Source organism: Solenopsis invicta, chromosome 2 (genome assembly GCF_016802725.1).
Source record: "Solenopsis invicta isolate M01_SB chromosome 2, UNIL_Sinv_3.0, whole genome shotgun sequence".
Lineage (NCBI taxonomy): Eukaryota > Metazoa > Arthropoda > Insecta > Hymenoptera > Formicidae > Solenopsis > Solenopsis invicta.
In genome coordinates this window covers 25,372,558-25,391,760 of record NC_052665.1, presented here as the reverse complement: position 1 = coordinate 25,391,760, position 19,203 = coordinate 25,372,558, and the positions used below count along the sequence as shown (strand labels likewise).

The 19,203-nt window shown below is 31.7% G+C and overlaps 1 long non-coding RNA gene across 1 annotated transcript; it reads right to left on the bottom strand.

Moving 5' to 3' along the window:
- Positions 1-1,159: 1,159 nt before the first annotated feature.
- On the bottom strand, positions 1,160-7,351 carry LOC120357025. The gene is made up of 3 exons (XR_005574207.1): positions 7,171-7,351; positions 1,497-1,591; positions 1,160-1,260 (listed from the first exon to the last, which is right to left on the bottom strand). It is a non-coding gene; the product is annotated as an uncharacterized LOC120357025 (long non-coding RNA).
- Between the last annotated feature and the right edge of the window lie 11,852 nt (positions 7,352-19,203).

Below are 19,203 nucleotides of genomic sequence, written 5' to 3'. Positions count from 1 at the left end.
TATTAAACTATTATGTACATATATTTATCTAATTTTATATTAAATTTATTATAAACAAAAATAAATTCTTAATAAAACTGTCATTGCATATTTTCGCAATAATTTCATTATTGTAATAGACATTCCGTTCAGGGAAGCACATTGCCATCCCTGAACGAAAATTCTAGCCCTATCATTCGTAATCTTTAAACAGTTCGCATTTAAAAATTAGTAATAACTTCGACATTTTGATATTAAAATTCTCGTCTTAAAATCTTCCAAAGAATCTGTTATTAAAATATTTATCGTGAGTTTAGAAACACCCTGTATATACACAGAGTGATTCAGAACAACCGTTTGTCCTTAAAGTGTCGTATAACTGAGTCAATTCTGAGACAATTTTCCTTTTGTCAAAATTGTGTGCAATGCCTAGTTTTTAAACTAGAAACAAAAATAGTTGGCGAATGACAGACCGCATATGGAAGGTACGCAGGGACGGCGCGTTGACCACCTGACGCGAGCGCTTACGTCAGATACTAGTGGCAATCAGGGCACGTATTATGCAATTCTTCGGAATGGATTCTGATAGGAATTATTCCGTTTTTCCTAGAAAACACAATAAAAATTTAAGGAAAAACGGAATAATACCGATTGGAATCGATTCCGTACAAATGCATAATACGTGCATAATCCAGCTGATTGCTCTCTAATGACAAACGGTATTTTGATAAACATTTACATAAACCACACACACACATACACACGCGCGCACACACACACACACACACGCACACACACACGCGCAGACACACACACACACACACACACACACACACACACACACACACACACACACGCAGACACACACACGCAGACACACACACACGCAACACACACGCAGACACACACACGCAGACACACACACACACACGCACACACACGCGCGCGCGCGCGCGCACGCACACACGCGCGCACACACACACACACACACACACACACACACACACACACACCAACGCAACTAGTTATACAGTGTGGGCCATAAGTCAATTGTCAAAGTATTATTGCACCAAACGCATTTTTGACAACTAACTTATGGCCTACCGTGTATATAACAATTAACACGTTTCAATTTTTAAAGATGTTTTGGCTATACAATATCAACCAAAAATTATCAAAATTTAAAAACTACAAGTTTTTATGCAAATTTATTATTTTTCATATTAAATCACCAGCAAAACATTTTAGTCGTGAATACCCAAATTTGGAATCTGGAACCAGCTGCAAAGGATAAAATAATAGAATATAATAATAAATAAGTACTACAAAAAGCGATTTTATGAAAAAATAAAAATTGAATAAAAATAAATTCTTAAACAATAAGAGAATTATACTTAAATTTTACGCACAAAAACATAATAGTAGAATAATTAATAAACTTTTTATATTTTTGGCAATACTTTAAAATGTAACGTATACACCCTTATTCGTATATAGTGAACTTTGTTGCCACTTACCTATCAATGTATTAACAATAATTTCATCAGATACGTCGTTTGTGAATAACCATGTAATTGGTTACCTGACAAGCAATGTAGTCACAAAATGTATCCTAAATGGAGAACCAAGAATAAACAATCAAGAATCATTCTCTAATGTCTTATGGTATTAAATACACGTCTATCTTAATATCTAATCATTAATTGGCATATTTTAGCAATCACAATATCAATTTTTAGTAGTTGTCATACTTAAAAATTACATTGCTAATTGTAGTTATTATATTAATAGACCTGTATTTAATTTATAATAGTTATAAGAGCCAAACCGATTATAAATGCCTAAGTAACAGTTCAGAATCAGTTTACAATTTAACAATAATACATGTATAATGACATACATGTATAATGACAAGGTTTTTCTACTGTCCTTAAAACTACGACAATGATAGGAAGAGTTATAGAAGAAAAAGCCAAAATATCTTCCAAAGAGCGAGATCAATACCGGTTAAAAGGTCAACGCGACAAAGCCTCGAGGTTACAAAAGAAGCTCGGACAAAGCGTAGAAACAAACAAATGGCTCAAAACCAATTCTATGGGGGAAGGACTACTATACCCAAGAATAGCTGAGTAACAGAAAAATCATGTAAGTACTTGATATACTTATATAAACTAAAGACTTTAAACCCTGTTTTCTCAAAACAGCATTTTTGCAGATGGTGTGCATATTTTTGTAACCATTGAACCAATTATCTTCAAACTTGGCCTGCATGTTTAGTAAACATTACTTTATCGTTTGATGATCTAAAATATTAATAAGTTACATATTTTTTTCTTACATAATAAAAATGGACAAATTTTGATAATAAAAACTATAGTTTTAATTTGAAAATTAATAACTTTCGCAATAATCTTTTTTTTAAATTCTGATTCATCAAATTAAAACTACATGTGTATAAAGTAAAATGTTTTATTTTTCTGTTTTAAATTACCTGGAAAATCAATATCGTGCACACAAGTAGATGAAGAATTTTGCGCAACGTGATATTCAATCATATATAATTTCTCTACTTACAATTAAAAATTAACAAAAAAAACTGTACGTTCTTAAAACATAGATAAAAACATGATGCAAATTTCAAATTAATTAAATAGTTAGTTTCTAAAAAAAAAAATTCCTAAATTCTATTATGTTTTTAGCCAAAAAAACCGAATTCCCCCTTACAAGTTTTATGACTTAAGTCTTCGTCTTTAATAACGCACAATAACTATCTGTTGTTTTAAGTCTTAAACAAAAAAAAGATTCTGTTTGTAATTTAAGACTTAAGATACAAGACAGCTATTGTGCATTACTAAAGATAAAGTTGGCTTAAGACTAAAACCTGGCTTAAAATTATAAATCACCCATTCTTTTTAGGCCCTAACATTGATTGATGCAATCGGGCCTAAAACATGTAGTCACTGTTTACATATTTATATAAATTTTGTATGTTTTACACACTTAGACGTGTAATTTAATATTGATGCGCGTTTAAGCATATAAAATTATACATCTCAAAAAATAAAAATATTACAAGTATAGAAATGTATAAAAGTGACACTTTTTAAACACTTAAATGTGTAATTTTTAAACACTTGAGTGTGTAATTTTTACACACTTAAGTGTGGATGAGGCCCAGTTGCACACAGACCCGATCGGATACCACCAATCACGTAATCTAATCTAATGTAATCTAATCATTTTCTAATGTTTGTACTAATGGATCAATCAATTTCCTTATGCATATGATTATGCAGCTGTGCAAGTTCGTCTGGATAGACACTTAAGCATGAAATATTTGCACACTTCGGTGTGTGTAATTTTTACACTCGGGCTCGATTACACCAACATTATTTTGGCTTTAAATAAACTTAAATATATTTTTGTCTTTATTTAGAAAGAAAAATAAAGACAGATATATGTTTAAATCTTGCTTAAAACTAAAATAACATTGATGATTACGGGCCTTAGGTATGTAGGAAATTTGAGTAAAAATTTTTATTTTTAAATGAATTTGATATTCAATTATATCATCATGAAGATTCTCTCTTTGTGATGTTACTACAGAAACCTTAGAACATATACTACTGGAAGGAGCATAGGCTTAAAAAATTGACGCAAAAAAGATTGACAAGGATGGATATATAATGCGCCTAGTTGAAAATGCGCATGCTCAAGACAAATCAAACCGATGTTACTGCTGTTTTTCATCACTCCGCAGTCCTTATGCGTATTTACGCTTTCATTTGTCGGAGCATGGGCATTACCGACTAGACGCATTTTATATCTATCCTTATCAAACTTCTACGCATTGTATCTCCATCTTTGTCAATCTTCTCTGCGTCAACTCGAATGTACAAGAATTATAGACCTATACTTCTTCCAGTAATATATGTTCTAAGACAGAATCACCGACGCATTCGTTCATCTACACTTGATCACTAACAATAAGTGATTAAGTAGCATGATTATGATTTGTTTTTACCTTTAAATCCAACCAATCGCGTTAAACCTGCGTTTAGAAACATTAATTTAGTGATGTATTATTTTATCCATGTCAGTTACCAAATATTAAACAAAGATAGAATGATACATGGCAGCACTCGAGTGATGTTTTCAAATACAAAATTTAGGAAGAGGAAAAATTTTGTACTTCAAAAGATGTTTCTATAGAATTTTGATGCGCTGAAAATGACTAGATTGTCCGTTTGTTCCATCACCCTAATTTTTTAAATAATTACAAAAACAATTTTTTTCGAACTTGATTTTTTTATAAATTTTTTCTGGCTAAAGAAAAAATAATAGCAAAGTCAGCTTTACAATATTTTACACAGAAATGTTCCCACAATACTGACAATATTTATTTGCAACTTATAAATATGTTTTATACAAACTGTAAACAAAAAACTTTGATGAAATCGTAAAAAATGGTAAAAAAAGATAAATTTCAAAATATAAAACTAAATAATTCAAAAAACAATCTTAAAAAATATTTGACCATTATAGCTGTGTGTTTCTAGTTCAAATCTTTTTTTGAAAAATTAATTACCAACCATTTGTTAAAAAGTTATTGAATTTAAAGCATAAATGCATCTCGCGTGCGGTGTCACTTACGGTGCGCGATCAGACTCGAAAAGATGTCCTCTCAAGTTTTTTTCCATCACCTTCCATTTTTTTAAATAATTGCAAAAACAATTTTTTTTTTATTTTTTATGATGCGCTTTCGAGACTGATCGCGCACCTAAATGACGCCGTGCGCAAGATGCATTTATACTTTAAATTCAATAATTTTTTAACAAATAGTCGAAAATTAATTTTTCAAAAGAAAAAAAGATTTAAACTAGAAACATAGAGCTGTAAGCCTAAATGGTTAAATATTTTTTAAGATTTTCGATGCGCTGAAAACAAATACGTTGTCTGTTTTTTTCCATCACCCTCCATTTTTTAAATAAGTGCAAAAACAATTTTTTTCGAACTTGATTTTTTCATGAGTCTTTTCTAGCTAAAGAAAAAATAATAGCAAGGTCAGCTTTATGACATTTTACGTGCAGAAATATTCCCACAATACTGAAAATATAGATTTTTTTCGAACTACTTGGTTTTATATTTCAAAATTTATTTTTTTTTCACAATTTTATTAAAGTTTGTTGTTTACAGTTTGCATAAAACATTTATAAGTTGCAAAAAAATATTTTCAGTATTGTAGAAACATTTCTGTGTAAAATGCCATAAAGCTGACCTCGCTATCATTTTTTCTTTAATCAGAAAAAAATCATGAAAAAATCAAGTTCGAAAAAAATTGTGTTTGCGCTTATTTAAAAAAAAAAGAGAGTGATGGAAAAAATAGACAATGTAGTCGTTTTTAGCGCATCAAAATCCTATAAAAACATCTTTTAAACTTTAAAACATAAAATCCTTCCTAAATTTTATAGACCTATGTAATTTTAACACTTGTAAAGTAACAATAAAAATAACGATTAATTTAGTTACTAGTTATTTAAAAAAATGTAATTAAGTTATAGTTACAGATGAAATAAAATAACAAAGTTACGTTACAGTTACCATAAAAAGATAACTCTAACTGTAACTTTGTTACAAGTAATAACTTATTTCTCATCTTTAAATATAAACAATTAATTCATATTATGTTAAATTAAAAGGAATATTTTTCATCGTACATGTCATACCTAAATAACATAATTATCCCAAATAGCAAATCGTATTTCAGCAAAATTGATCAAATCTGTGATTGCTTATGATATTAGCAACTTGCCAAATATTTGTCAACAATTTGAAATTCAAACAATGCAGACAATAAACATATTGCCAGCAGTAAGATAGCTGCATCTTAAAATCTCATGTTGGCTATATGGCAGTGTTTTATGAATTCTATAGTTATTATAGCAACATAACGACAATAGCACAAATTGTCATGATGACGATTTCAAAATTACTGACAAACCACCATCAAATTGCTACCAAAAGTTGTTACATCATAATGACAATTTGTCAACAAATACGAATTCAGTTGCTGTAAATCTGCTGGCATGTATATTATATGATGCAAGCAATATGCCAGCAGGTATGTTGCTATCTGATATTATAGAACAAGTATATTATAGAACAAGATATATTGTATTATATCATAATGCTTTTGTGGTCACACTAAAATGTTCATTCATTTTATTAGTCATTCTATCCTTACTATAAGTTGACGTCATCAAGTCAAACAAAAACGAACTAGAGATATTTCCAATTGAACTTGTATGTAGCATACATAGGTTCTGGCAAATTTAATCCCCAAATCTATTCATCCAAAATCTTTAACCTATCTATAGATATTAAAGTATGAAGTATTACCAACAAGTCAATTTATGTCTTCAATTGATTCGCAATTATCTTGATACCTATAGATCCATTATAAATGTTTTAGACTTTTGGACATCCTAGGTTACATTCCAAAACGTCCTTTCCTTTATGAGTAAACTTTGGGTAAACTTTGCTCAAAATATATAGTACATGTAATGTGTACTATGTTATATCGAGTAAAATTTTTCTTGGAATGTTTTGGAATTTAGCTCGATTGTGATTACAAGAGCATATGTAATTATATAGGACATATTTCATCCTGTAACACAATCAGATTTAAGTATGACATGTGATAAACATCTATTTTTGTATAAAATAATACATGAATTGTTTATATTAGAAAATGAAGACTATTCTAAAGGAAGTCAAAATGTTATATTTATCATTATATACTATCATTGTAAATATTCTGAATATTTTTTTGGCATTTATAACCAGCTTAATCCTTGATAGCCCATTACAGATTATTTGGATTTTATTTAAACAGAGCCTATTATATAAGATCTACTTTAAAGTTGAACTAGCATATTCTTTTAAATTGAAAGTATACGTTTCGAATAACAAAAATGAGAAAAAAAATTCTAATATAGATGCAATCCAGTACAATACAAAGAGATCTAATAATAACTCTGCAATTGTTATCATCTTCACATTCACAATTCATGAATAATAATTACATTCGCCTATGCTTTATTTATTTCTAGCTTTCTATATCTATTTTTTAAATTACAGTTTTGTATTTACTAATATGAGATAATAGTATAACTTTTAATATCATTTTACCGTTCAATAATGAATTTGTTTATTTTCACCGTACTCTCTTGCATTTTTTATTTTTCAATATCATAAATTTGTATCTGTTTTAAATAGAGAGATGAGAGAAACAAAATGTCAAAATATGACACATGCAATAGCATTCACTAAACCTGGAAGTCGATCACGTAACTTTTTCCCTAGGGTGGATAGGTAAAGGGCCTCGCACATGAAATGCAGAGCATAAGCGTAGCATAAAGCCCGTATCAGGGAGTCAATCATGTAATTTCACGTGGAACTTTTCACGTTTCACTTTTCACTTTTCATTTTTTCATTTTTCACTCATAGAGAGTTCACGTGAATTTTTTCACACACAGCGATTATGTATGGATAAAGCGCGGAAGTTTAGGTTGCGTTCCAAAATTCAGCCTTTAGAGGCTCGAATCTGTCGCTATTAAACAGTCGTGAAAAAGGTTTCTACCTGCTTTTATAGTATAACTTTACTGTAAAAATTTAATTATATAAAAAAAGAAATTGTAAAAAAATATATTCATAACTAAATAGCAATATTTCTTAGTTATATTGCATAAATTTAATTTACAAATATAATATATATTACATTTATTTTTGATGATCCATATATTCCGTTTGTTTTCTGTTCCTGAACTCCCTAAATTAGTGTGCACTTAAAATGAAATAGATGTATATTTGATAGTTAGCGAAAGCAAGAAAGAACGTTCCAGTGCAGTCTAGTGCAGGAATAGAAAACAAGCCTATTGTAACTATTTTATTATGTAGTAATCTAATTCTAAAAATTACATTGTAATTTAATACAATGTTTTTCAAAAATAACTTTAATTTAGTTTTATGCAAATTTTAAAGTAAATTAATTTTATTAGTCATTAAATTTAACTTTGTTTAATTAAAAAATATTGAATAATTTAGAATACGGACTTTGATCAAAACTGAATTCTCCGCTCACACATGTATTTTCCAAATTTATAAGTTATAAACACTTACATGATTGATTAATATTCTATTTCACAAGACGCACCTTACTTATATCATTGTGTATCAAAACGCGTTAAAGTATATTTTTATCTAAATTTGCATTTGATGAAGCCTCATTCTATATAATTATCAAAATATCAATTTGTCAAATATAAATATCAAACCTAATTATATCACAAAAGCATTATTTTTATTTATGTATGTACAGTCGCTTTCATTATAGTTGCGACACTTTTTTTTAGATGCATTTCTGAACGCGCAACTATAACGAGAGATGAGAACGACTGTAATTGGGGAGGTTAGCGCGAAATGTCAAACGTTGATATACAAGGTGTCACAAAAAAAATTTGGGCACCTTGGAGGAAATATAAGATAAGTATACTCGCAAATATTTTTCAAATAGAGTTTATAAAAAAATATTCGCACATTTTTCGTATAGGATCGGCTTTGGTCTAATTGAGCTTTATATATTCATCATTACAGCAACGATGAGCTGAGATGCTTAGATGTAGTTAAATAAATTATAACTACAATAAATATAAAAAATTAAAATTTTAAATATTTGTTACAGTTATAATTATAATTTATTTAACTACATCTAAGCATCTCAGATCATCGTTGTTGTAACAACGAATTTAGCACAATTAGACCAAAGTCGATACGGAAAATGTGTTATTTATTAATTAAAGCTAACTTTTTCTTATTTTTAGAAGAAGTAGAAGATACAAGGATGATATTGAAAGAAAGGTAAATAAGATTTTAGTTTAATTACGTAAGACGTAAGAAAAATTTTGTAATAAATATACAATTTATTATTTGCATAGGTATCACTTTCTGATCCATTGATGCAACAAGCACGCAACATTTTGAAACAGATGGATGGTAAAGTGATGAAGAATGGGTAATTGTTAAGAATACCCACTGCACCTCCGATTTTGACAAAATTAGGCTCATTCGACGCGTTTTCACTCAAAATGAAAGAATCTGGCAAGAAAAAGTGTTGCTCTGGCCCGCGAATCGAGATATCAAGTGTTAAAGTTGGCGATTGCACAGGTTAAGATACCTGTCATCTCAGCGTTATGTAGCAAACTGAGCATGCGCTTTGGGCACGTTTGCATGCTCCATGGGCACACACATACAAAAAGTGCGCGAATTTGAAACATAAATACAGAGCAATATAAGTGATTTAGTGATAAATGAATAAATTAATTAAGTTATCGTGCGGAAAGTAAATGCTTAAAAGGGGGAGGGGCTTCGCCCCTCCCCCGCCACCCTTTTTTTAACCCAACCCAACCTGAATCTTAGTTTTAAATAAAAAATTGTTTTGCATGAAAGTTGAAACTACCGATGTCTGTTTTACAGTGAAATTAACTTTTATCTTAATTTGCATGATACAAAGCACTTTCTACGTGAAGCGAGGTCCATCCCCATCCCACTTTCTCCACCCCCAGCGTACCCTCCCCCACAGATGTCTGCTTTGCAGCCAAATTAATTGTTATTTTAATTTACATGATATAGGGGGCTTTTTACGCGGAGCGAGGTCCACCCCCACCTCACCCTTCCATCCCTACCACCCCCCCGCGACTTGATATCTCGGTTCGCGGGCCAGAGCGACACTTTTTCTTGCCAGATTCTTTCATTTTGAGTGAAAACGCGTCGAATGAGCCTAATTTCGTCAAAATCGGAGGTGCAGTGGGTATTCTTAACAATTACCGAAGAATGAATTTGATAAGTTAGAAATTTGATAAGTTAGAAAAAAAAATATATATATATTTTTTTCTAACTTAATACATGCATTGTTTCTAGGTGAATTAATTTGGCGTCAACAATGTGCGAGATTTAATACCAAATGGACGTAATACAGTTATTGTTATGGAAAAGATTTATGTATACATATATAAAGCTAAAGATTACACTGAAATAATCATTTTTTACCTCCATGGAGAATGTAATATTTTCAATGCTGTCGCACAAGCAATGGGTGCAAACATAATTGGAATAAATAAATCACTTGTCATAAGTTCGGTGGTGCAACAAATATTTTATCCTCTATGTGACAGGATCTGGCTTCCCTTCTTCCAAAGACATTTTCGTGAGTAAGGTAGCTTTCCCTTCTTCTAATAAACCAGTCTTCATATCCTTTTAAGAAATAATGCAATAGATAAATATTATAATAAAATATAAAGAGCCGCATACTTTAAAATAATATTACCTTCAATAGTTCCAGCTTTTCTCAACTGGTGGTCTGTCTGGCCAAGAACTCGCCAATAAATCAAGAATGAATTTGAATATCAAATTCATTCTTCATCACTTTACCATCCATCTGTTTCAAAATGTTGCGTGCTTGTTGCATCAATGGACCAGAAAGTGATACCTATGCAAATAATAAATTGTATATTTATTACAAAATTTTTCTTACGTCTTACGTAATTAAACTAAAATCTTATTTACCTTTCTTTCAATATCATCCTTGTATCTTCTACTTCTTCTAAAAATAAGAAAAAGTTAGCTTTAATTAATAAATAACACATTTTCCGTATCGACTTTGGTCTAATTGTGCTAAATTCGTTGTTACAACAACAATGATCTGAGATGCTTAGATGTAGTTAAATAAATTATAATTATAACTGTAACAAATATTTAAAATTTTAATTTTTTATATTTATTGTAGTTATAATTTATTTAACTACATCTAAGCATCTCAGCTCATCGTTGCTGTAATGACGAATATATAAAGCTCAATTAGACCAAAGCCGATCCTATACGAAAAATGTGCGAATATTTTTTTATAAACTCTATTTGAAAAATATTTGCGAGTATACTTATCTTATATTTCCTCCAAGGTGCCCAAATTTTCTTTGTGACACCTTGTATATCAACGTTTGACATTTCGCGCTAACCTCCGCAATTACAGTCGTTCTCATCTCTCGTTATAGTTGCGCGTTCAGAAATGCATCTAAAAAAAAGTGTCGCAACTATAATGAAAGCGACTGTTGTACATACAGTCGTGAGCTAAAAGGTTGCAACACATTTTCTTTGATGGTTTTTGGAATGTAAACTTGTTCATCGATAGGCGAACGTAATTGGTTAGATCCACAGTTAAACCAATGACGTTCGCCGTTCGATGAGCAAGTCTACATTCCAAAAACCATCGAAAAAAATGTGTTGCAACCTTTTAGCTCACGACTGTACATTACTTTATCCTATCAACGTAATGCAATACCAAAAAGATTAACCTCTTCAATAATACCTCTTTAAACTGTTACCACACTGTTACCACACTTTCATTCTTATTTCAAAATACATACAATTTATTAATTCCCTAAATTTTCATCTTTTCGTCATCACGGCTGATGGCAAAAAAGTTCGCGTGAAAAAGTTCATAGGCTTGTTTTCTATTCCTGCACTAAACTGCACTGGAACGTTTTTTCTTGCTTTCACTAACTTTCAAATATATATCTATTTCATTTTAAGTGCACACTAATTCAGGGAGTTCAGGAACAGAAAACAAACGGCATATTTCCGCTCATGAGTGAGTTACATAAGAGGCTTGTTTTCTATTCCTGCACTAGACTGCACTGGAACGTTCCTTCTTGCTTTCGCTAACTTTGAAACATCTATCTATTTCATTTTAAGTGTACACTTATTTAGAGAGTTCAGGAACAGAAAACAAACGGAAGGTTTGTTCGAGTTGCTTGAAATCCCCAAAAATTTTTGCACTTGAAATGAGATAAATGTATATTCGATCGTAAGAAAGAGAGAGACGACAAAAAAATTAATTCAAAAAGGGCAGCAACACGAACAGGCCTATGATTCCGTGGAATCGTACACCCATTTGATTCTGTCCATGGGGAAATTTTTTAAACTAAGAAGTCGCTATCTTTCTACATACTTACAGTTCATGATTAACGTAACAACCAATAAGCTCTAGTTGTTTCATTAATCATGAAACGCGAGTATGTAGAAAGTGGTGACTTCTCAGTTTGGAAAATTTCCCCATGGACAGAATCAAAGTCCTTGGGTGTACATGATCGTGCAGTTCACGTAAAACTTTTCATTTTTCACGTTTCCACTCTAGGGGAAATGTTACATGATAGACCCCCAGACTACGCATTGAAGATTGAGATTGAAGATTAAAGATTGAGCTTTGGCCAATCAAAATAAAAGGAGTTAAAATTTCCTTGTTTTGATTGGTCAAATTTCAATCTTTAATCTTCAATCTCAATCTTCAATGCGTAGTCTGATACGGGCTGCAGGCCTCTGGACCAATGGGAATCTTATGTAAAACCTGCCGCAGACAATACGTTTTTTCTTACTGAATTTCTAACTGGATTTTCTTACACTTGCTATCGTACGGGCAATGGTACTGGCAGTGCTACTGGCCGTGGCTTCACACGGTGCGAGTTTTCGTACGGGCTGAGCAACTGAAATTTGTTTCATAGAAGCGGCACGCTTAAATATGGATGAGATAGATGAGATGGATGAAATTATTGCAACAGTTGTACATTGTCGTAAAATTGCTATTGCATTATTTTTAATTATTGAAAAATTGCAACAACGAAATAAATATCGCCGACGTTTATGGAGTCGACAGTAAATACATTCTTTAATGCCTCACTTTTACTGTGTTTATTATGGTAATTTGGTGTGTTTATCGCATATAAACATGGTTCTTATTAGTAGGCCTCTATTAAACATAAAATACTTTCTTTGGACTATTTTGAAGTCTTTTCATTTCTGCACGACGTCATGTTTGCGAAGTGAATTCACGTTTAAACTTTGACAACACTTTGACAGTATAACCTAGTATAACCTTGTATACAATCTCTACAGACTGCGTCCTGATTGGCTTTCACAATAAATCAGTACAGAATCACGTAAGAAAAATAGGGCATGATCTATTACGAAAATCAGGTACGCGAGCCAGTAGCGTAGCCCGTAAGGCCCGTAAGCTACCCATTTTCAGTACGGGAGCACGTAAAGCCCGTATCAGACTACGCATTGAAGATTGAGATTGAAGATTAAAGAATGAAATTTGACTAATCAAAACAAAGAAATTTTAACTCCTTTTATTTTGATTGACCAAAGCTCAATCTTTAATCTTCAATCTTCAATTTTCAATGCGTAGTCTGATACGGGCTTAAGACTGCCAGTATAGGAGCACGTAAGCAATCCCGTAAGAAAAGACGTATTGTTTGCGGCAGACTTAAATCAATATGGCGACTTTATGTTGGATGTTCATTGGTCCATGGGTTTTATGTTGTACTTATGTTATGTTATGCATTTTATGTGCGAGGCCCTTAACCATTAAAGGGTGTTTACAGGGTGTATTCCAAAAGTTCTATTAAAAATAGTCTTTTTAATTATAAAGTTGGTAGCACTGTAACTAACTACGCTGTGTTCTGAAATGAGAGTTGAATTTGTGATTATCCTTGGCTTGCAAAGATCAGCAGAAAAGTTAGTTTACTTTCTTGTATTTTAATTATTTATAAAATAATTGTAATCATGTATTATTGATTAAAATATTATTTACTGATAATAATTTTGATTTTAAAATAAGAATTGTAGAGCATAAGAACTTCTAAAGACTGAAAATTAACAGCAAAGTTTGTTTGTAAAACAAATTTTTTGATATTGCTAATATTGATATTATTTTTTTTATAACCTTACATTTATTTGATTTTGTATGAAATAAGTATAAAATTATATTATAATAATATTTGATAAAAGTCTAACATTTATAAGCATGCTAGCTAAGCTACTGTAGTCTCTCTAACTACTTCCCAGATAGCCAAATGATTGCAAAGTGTCGGCAACTTGCCACAAATATCGCTCATAAGTTGTCAGCAAAGCAAGAAGGGGGTATCCTCTTTTCAGTATGTTTTTGTCAGTAACAATTTTCAAAATATAATAATGGCAAGTTTCCAACAATCTATTGGCAATAGACTTTAAATTCAGTTTTCAGCAACTTACTGGCAACTGGCGCGCAACACGTCAGGAATCCTTAAAATCTAAACAATGGGTAGGAAACAAGTGTTGCTGTTATAGCTCTGGCAGACCAGCGCGATTTGCGACACGCGACGCGCGATTATCCAATAGGCGTACGTCTTTTCAAAAAATTGTAAACGCCTATTGGATAATCGCGCGTCGCGTGTCTCAAATCGCGCTGGTCTGCCAGAGCCATTAGGTTGCCCTCAGATTGCAGACAATGCAAGAAACTTGTAGAAAATCCGTCGGCAATCTGATGATAACGATTTTCAGCAATTTGTGAACAACTGACGTGCAACATATTGTGTTTTTAAATTGCCATCATGTTATAAACAACAGGTAAAAAGATTTTTAATCCTTTTCATATCTCTTCTATAAATACCATGGCATATAGATCTTGTCACAAAATCTGTGTCATATCAAGACTTATGTTCAACAGATAGAGCAGATCGGTGAGCGCTTAGTGAGGTAAGAGCAAAACTATGTTCCAAAACTCATAAAAAAAAAGTGTTGCAACCTTTTAACTCATGACTGTATACACGCACACCGACGGAATTGGTATCCCTCCGCGCGCGACACGCGGCTTCTACACATTAGAGTCCCTAGAAGTAGAGAGTCTGGACATCAGGGGGTCGATCATGAAACTTTTTCCCTAGTGCCGAAACGTGAAAAGTGAAAATCTTTACCATTGAAGTTAATGGAGAAATTTTTCACTTTTCACGTTTCCGCCTTAGGGAAAAAGTTTCATGATCGACCTCCTGTTCCTAAAATGTCGGTGATGATTATGTCAGTTTATGTACGTGAGCTTTATGTATGTGTATGTTTATCGTTGTGTGCACTTGAACGTGTGTATGCTGTTATCGCATTGGCTAAAGAGGATTAAACAGGGATCCGTATTGGTGCTGTTATTTTAGGTGCACAATCACATGTATCCAATCACGTGGAACCCCGAGATGTCCAAACTAGAGTCCTATATAAAGAGAGAAGCGACATCGAACCCCCACCACAACCTTCAGTATCCAATTGAGTCCTCCACCACCATTTTGGGACCGCTCTAACGTCATCAAACACCATTCGTATCATTCTACAAACAGCTGTGGTCACAATATGGCTGCTCGCTTAGCCAATCAAGGCTGTGTTCCGTTTTTACTGGCAGTGCAGTAAATGTGACGTCATGACAGTACACTGTCACAACTGTGCCAATATTACTGCATTACTGCCAGCACTGCTATAGCATCGTATTTCGGAACAGCATAGTAGCCATATTGCACTGTAGCTACCTCACCTTGGAAGCTGCAGTAGTCACAGTGGCAATATGGCTACCATTCATGACGTCATTGATGTTACTAGATGCTGTCGCAGTGCGCTGCGTACCAATAACGGAACGGATTTTTCACCACTGCCAGTACTGGCAGTTATATCGGAACACAGCCCAAGTATCAATCAGATTACCAATCAGAGCTTCGGACATCAATGTCGCTTCTCTCTTTATATAGGACTCTAGTCCAGACACTCTACTTCTAGGGTCTCTACTACACATATACGCGAAGCGCCCACATACATACGTACTAGTCTTCCCCTTCCATGCTATTAGTGTGGCTGCTAAAAGTCGAAAATGCATTGCTGATACTGGGCCATTTTGAATTTTCACTAGTTTTATGAAACACACAACGATAAATGATGTACATTCATAATAAGAGTAAAAAAGTAGGTTAGGCGATGCATGCGCAAGTATGCTTCGCTTCAGTTGGTCGCTTAGGTACTGGCGTTTACGTGCACTTCTCTCACTCAATAATAATGCACATCATTGTCAACTAAATGCTGAAAACTTTTCAGCAATTATTATTATAGTAGAGTTGCTATTCGGTTGCCGACATGTTGCTCACAACTTATGAATAAAAGTAATACTCGCATGTTTCTGTTAACTTTATATTACCATTCGGTTGCCGACACGTTGCTCACAACTCATGAATGATAATTGTTGTTCACATATTGCTATCAGATTGCTATAAACATTTATCAGATTGCAACAATTGTTCTACCGTTGTTTGACAATAAAACTCAGCATATTAATACTGAATTAACAAAAACATTTTTGTTTCATTAAATTATAGGCAACATAATAGCAATTGACGAGCAACTTAATTTCTGCAATTATTTGATTTAAATTGAGTATTCACGTTTGGCTATCTGGGTTAAATAGAATAAATTTTATCATGCACACAAACGAATATAATCTAATTTACTTACAATTAATAATTTAAAATTAATCAAAACTTGCTATTTTTAGCTTTACAGAATTTTTGGAAATCTATCTTTTACTTAATTCCTATTTCAAAATAAAAATTATTGTTAGTAAATATTATTTTAACCCTTAAACACATATTGAAAATTCCCCTAGATTTTCGATCGCTTACTGTGTGAAGACGGAATGAGAAAAAAGATTAGGGCTAGGTGGAAAAAAGTTTGAAGCCTTCTCTATCGACTACTATGATCGACCAACTTCATTGTTTAACTAAAATAAAATAGCATTAAAGTAAAGTTTTTTTGGGAAGGTCTCCCAAACCCACTTATGTGTTTAAGGGTTGATAATACACGATTAGAATTATTTTAATAAATAATATGTCATTATAATTATTTTATAAATAATTAAATTACAAGAAATTAAACTAACTTCTCCGATGGTCTCTGCAAGTTAACGAAATCACAAACTCAATTTTTATTACAAAATACAGCGTAGTTAGTTACAGTGTTACCGACTTTATTATTAAAAGAGATATTTTCGATAAAACTTTCAGGCTGAAGTTCCATGAATTGCTATTTTTCGCGTAACGCATTTCGCGTAACCAATCAACTTTATAAAAAGGCTCATCAAAAGACGCAGAACGCTTCTGATTGCGTTACGCATTACGCGTTACGCAGAAAATATCAGTCCATGGGACTTTAGCCTCAGGATATACCCCCAGTTAGAAATCCAGTAACAAAAACGTATCGTCTACGGCAGATTTTAAGGCTATAACACACACCTTCCATAACCGTAACCATAAAACGTACCGTAAGAATTAGCCAATCACAGTCGAGAATTAAGAAATAAGAATCTGAATTCTCGACTGTGATTGGCTAATTCTTACGGTACGTCTTATGGGGTGCTTTCCAACAAGAGACATAGGCGACACTGTGTAACACAGTGTCTACATTGGTGCTTTCCAACTATGACACAGAGAGACACAGAGCGACACTGCAAAACACAGGGTGTTTACGATAACTAATCGGATCTCGGATTGGATTGAACAATGGTACTCAACGTAGGTATAGAAAATTTCCCTAGGCTAATCGGATTGACGATTGCTGTCTCAAATGTAATCCGATTGATGACGAAAGCGTGGAGACCGAAAGCGTGGAGACCGAGAAGCATGCTTGAAAAGTAAGTCTCTTTATTTTTTTAAATAATAACACAAAAAATCAAAGATAAAGTTAAAAAGGATGATTTGAATTAAGATTTATCGTAATTTTGTTTGTCTAAACACTGGATTTCGTTTAAATTTCTGTTTGTAAAAATTAATTAATCTTTTCTAAAGTTTGTGGTTATATCGGAAACAAATAAAAATTAATAAAACAATTATTAATTATTAGATACATATTAAAGCATATAATATTTCAAGCATATCATATAGAATTCCTGTTTATTATAAACTTAGTAAAAATAACTTTGAAATTATTTAACTACATTATACATTAATCAATATTAATTTATATGTTAAAAATCAATAATGTCTCTGAAAATGTTTTTTTTATTCTTTTCCAGATCGTAAATAAACTTCAACTCCAAGAATAAATAAAAATTACTGAAAAATGGACATGAAAAGGGCATTATTGAACAATATCAATTTGTGCTAACTTAAAATTTATAAAATGTGCTATTCTTTGTTAGTTGTTCATTAGAGAGTAATAATATAAGAACGGAATGTACATAAATAAAATTAAAATAATTGTATGCATATATAATGCGTATATTCCATTTTTATATTATTACTCTCTAATAAACAACTAATAAAGAAAAGCAGATTTTACAAATTTTAAGTTAGCACAAATTGATATTGTTCAATAATGCCCTCTTCATATAAATCCATTTTCCAGTAATTTTTATTTATTCATGGAATTGAAGTTTATTTACGATCTGGAAAAGAATAAAAAGAACATTTTTAGAAACATTATTGATTTTTAACATATAAATTAATATTGATTAATGTGTAATGTAGTTGAATGATTTTAAAGTTATTTTTACTAAGTTTATAATAAACAGAAATTCTATATGATATGCTTAAAATATTATATGCTTTAATTTGTACCTAACAATTAATAATTGTTTTATTAATTTTGATTTGTTTCCGATATAACCACAAACTTTAGAATAGATTAATTAATTTTTACAAATAGAAATTTAAACGAAATTTAGTGTTTAGACAAAAAATATTACAATAAATTTAAATTCAAATCATTCTTTTTAACTTTATCTTTGATTTTTTGTGTGATTATTAAAAAAAATAAAGAGACTTACTTTTCAAACATGCTTCTGCGTCTCCACGCTTTCGTCATTAATCGGATCACATTTGAGACAGAGATCATCAATCCGATTAGCCTAGGGAAATTTTCTATACTTACATTGAGTACCATTGTTCAATCCAATTCGAGATCCGATTAGTTATCGTAAACACCCACAGCTCAATCTTAAGTTTGGCCGTGTCAGCCATCAATAGTGCCAACACATCAGGCAAATAAATTATTTTTTCAAGTGTGGTACTGATACATTTTAGTCATGTTTAGTTACGTTTTGTCGCCTTAACATATAAAATTAAAATTATAGTTTGAATCTTTCGTTTCTTTACATGCTACATTTTTAAATTAGCACAATAGACTTATATTTTTACTAAAAATGTCTCGTGTTCAAAAATTATGTACCGGACCCAGAATTCTTAAATAGTAATCAATATTCATTATTTTTATTTAAAGAATTGTATAAGCCTAAGAAACAATGCATTCGTTGATTATTCATTATTCATACGT